The following is a 3,589-nucleotide window of genomic DNA, read 5'->3' as shown; positions in this document are numbered from 1 at the left end:
CCAGCAACATCCCGGCCAAGTTGACCCTCGTTACCAGCAACACCCAGGGAAAGTTGACCAACAATTCCAGCAACATCCCGGCCAAGTTGACCCTCGTTACCAGCAACACCCAGGGAAAGTTGACCAACAATTCCAGCAACATCCCGGCCAAGTTGACCCTCGTTACCAGCAACACCCAGGGCAAGTTGACCAACAATTCCAGCAACATCCCGGCCAAGTTGACCCTCGTTACCAGCAACACCCAGGGCAAGTTGACCAACAATACCAGCAACACCCAAGTCAAGTTGACCCTCAATATCACCAAGGACAACTAGATCAAGACCAGCAGGTATATATATACGTAAAGCACGAGTGTTAGTTGCATGTGTGCAGCATGCCGCAGAAGTGACGTGTTATTATTGTTTGTGAGCGATGTTAGAAAAATGGGGAGAAACTGAACGTTGTATGTTTGCCGTGATGTACAGAGACACCAGGGCTCCCAGCAGCCACACCAACAGCAACAACAGCAACAACAGCAGCAGGTAGCACAGGGGCAGCAGCAACAGCACCAGCTACCACAACAGCACCAGCAACAACAGCCGGCAGCACAGCAGCAACAGCAGCAGAAGGTATGATTTATGTGCTGCATTATTTGCTACATTACAAGCTACACATGTATTTCATGCGGTCATCGATGTAAATCCATTAATAAATGTATAGTAGAACTTTCCTTATTACCCAATGCAACTTTTGCCTTGACAGATACTCTTATGACTGTAATTATCGTGAGACTAGCATCACAACTGCGCAGAAATCCCTATGTGGCATGTATTCGTAATGTAATTGCGCATATTTGTTACAATATTACTTAAAGCTCCAAGAGGCACAGCAGCAGCAACAGCATCAGCAGCAACAACAGCAGCAGCAGCAGCATCAGCAGCAACAAAAGCAGCAGCAGCAGCAGCAGGCGGCGGCTCAAGCTGGTACCCAGCAAGGAGGTCAAACTAGGCAGCAGCCAGCTCAGGCTCAAGATCAGGGCACTCCGCAGCGAGTGGTTCCCGCGGTCCCTCAGCAGCAGCAGCAGCAGCAGCAGCAGCCGAAGCCGAATCAAGCTGGTACCCAGCAAGGAGGTCAAGCTAGGCAGCAGCCAGCTCAGGCTCAGGGTCAGGGCACCGCGCAGCGAGTGGTTCCCGCGGTCCCTCAGCAGCAGCAGCCGAAGCCGAATCAAGTGTGATAGGGAGGCGTAGCATCGCGGCGAACGTCGAACGATACTTGCCAACGGACGCGCGCGGGGGAAATTCCTTCTCGTGTTGTCGTTATCAGCTGTAAATTTTCTTTATTCACTGTCTCTCTCTTTCGGTGCTTCCACTGTGAGCTTCATCTAACGTCGGTGGTGATCTGTTGTGGGTTGGGATAGTCGACTAACAAATCCCCGTTACACGAGGGGTGAGAGGTGGGGCGTGTGCCTGCACATGCGTGCACGCATATGTACGTGTGCCTGCGTCTGTGCACTCATGTGTAAGGGCGAGTGCACGTGTGCCTGCGTCTGTGCACTCATGCATGCATTTTAATGTGAGGCGAAAACAAATCTCAACAGCAGTCTAGCTTCTTGCGTAGTTTAACCTGTCAGCATGAAGCGCAAGGAGGCCGAATCGCACGGAGACTGGTGACGTCACGAAAATACGTGCACCGTGTAGCGAGAGTGGCTGCGAGTCGGATGTGGTTTACCGACGTTGTTTATCGAATGCAGTTTTGTGTTCTTTTCGATTTGCGAAGTAAATAAATGGAACTTTTTTTTTATTGACCACCAAGTCGTGCCAGACGAACGGGTGGTGAGTGTGAGGTAGGTCGAGCGTATTAGTGCATCAAAATGACTGCGCAGTTTCCCCTTATTTTTCTATGTAGATTTTATTTATAACGATGAGAGAGTGTCTTGAACTGTGTCAAGCTTAGAGGGGGGGTATGCCAAACGGGCAGTCGTGGTGGTTGGGTGATATGATGGGGGAATTAACTGGTTGCAATTTGCATTTACGTATCGTGCAATAGAATGTAGATCATCTAGAAACTTCAGACCTTGTTAGTTTCGATTTTATAACTCCAGAACTCATGTTGCAATTATGTCGTCTGTACGTGTGCACTATAAATTGATGGTGCTTTTAAATTTCGTTCTATCATTCCTCCAGTTCTTTTAAACCTGAACAGAACAGTGATCACTGGATGCGAATTTCAAAGGTAATAGCGCTGTCGGAAAGTTAGTACCATGGTTCCTTGTAGTTTAGATTTCCTCGAACAATGTTAAACTGTGTGGCAAGTGACTTAGGTTTGGTTGTAGGAGTGGCTTATTTGATCATGTGTTAGTGGTTGGAATAAAGGAATTGTTGAACTACGACACTTGTACATGTTTTTATATGTGTTCCTCCACACTCACTCACACACACTCACTTTCACCACGTGAATGCTTATACGATACGTCCATGATACTTAAAAACAGAGAACACCAGCTGGTAAATTAAAACAAAACAATTTAATCTTTCTTAAGGCTGATCTACCACAGCCAGGGGGTGCTAGTACAACGTGTCTACGAATCGCACCACACACACACCCACTACAGCTGCTGTATAATTTCTTGCGCGTAACTTGTTAAGAGACCGGGTATTTTCTACGAGTAGCAGTATTGCAGAGAAGCAGACGCCCAATTAACATACAGTTAACGAGTTTTCCATCGTTAACTCGTGCGAATTCCGACGAAGTGGGCTTCGTCTGACCGAACCGAACTGACGTTTGATTACGCTTTTGCTTTCAAACCACGACGAGCGAATCCATTTTATGACCACCCGCCACCTTGTGCAAACGACATGCCCCGTGAGTGCTACCCTCTCCTGACCATCCCTTCCACAACAGCACTGAATAAGCGCGGCATACTGGCGGCTGCTTCGGTCCGGGTGAGCCCAACGTTTAAGACACGGCCGCGCGGCGAAAACTGACGGCGCTGCGCGGGACGCTACCCGACGACGCTCGCTTGTTTCTCGCCCCGCATCGCGACAAAAACAAGCGAACGTCGTCGGGAAGCCTCCCCCGGGAATCGCCGCCCCGACTCGCGGAGCGGGGGGGTAGAGGGCGCCGCCGACGACTTTAGACGGGCGCCGGCTGGATGGGGGGCGTCGGGACGACGGGGAATTCTCCGAGCTCCTGCTCGTAGTAGGCGAGGCGGTCGAACTGGTGCATCTCGAACGGCGCGCGGTCCTCGAACTTCGTGAGCGTCACGCCGAGGTCCTCGACGGTCGGGTGCGCTGACGTCACCGCGTCCGTCACACACTCCTACAAACACATGTACGTATGTACATAGACATACATAATACATACACAGGTATAGACGCATGCGGCTATAGTGAGTCATAAAGGACGGTCGGGAGCGCTGACGTCACCGCGTCCGTCACACACTCCTGCAAACACATGTACATATGTACATAGACATACATAATACATACACAGGTATAGACGCATGCGGCTATAGTGAGTCATAAAGGACGGTCGGGAGCGCCGACGTCACCGCGTCCGTCACACACTCCTGCAAACACATGTACACGCGTATGTACATAGACATACATAA

The 3,589-nt window shown here is 50.2% G+C and overlaps 1 protein-coding gene and 1 long non-coding RNA gene across 2 annotated transcripts in view; one reads left to right on the top strand and one right to left on the bottom strand.

Annotated features, from left to right (window-relative positions):
* Positions 1-3,589, top strand: part of LOC106810989 (nucleobindin-2-like) — a gene marked incomplete at its 3' end in the record, with an annotated part of 26,692 nt that overhangs the window by 12,036 nt on the left and 11,067 nt on the right.
* Positions 3,317-3,589, bottom strand: part of LOC106810990 — a 7,312-nt gene continuing 7,039 nt past the window's right edge. The window contains exon 3 of the long non-coding RNA XR_001394086.1: positions 3,317-3,547. This is a non-coding gene — a long non-coding RNA (uncharacterized LOC106810990). The remainder of the gene's footprint in view (positions 3,548-3,589) is intronic.

Source organism: Priapulus caudatus, unplaced genomic scaffold (genome assembly GCF_000485595.1).
Source record: "Priapulus caudatus unplaced genomic scaffold, Priapulus_caudatus-5.0.1 Scaffold493, whole genome shotgun sequence".
In the NCBI taxonomy this organism is placed as follows: domain Eukaryota; kingdom Metazoa; phylum Priapulida; class Priapulimorpha; order Priapulimorphida; family Priapulidae; genus Priapulus; species Priapulus caudatus.
Note: the sequence above shows the minus strand (reverse complement) of the source record. Positions and strands in the feature narration are given on the sequence as shown.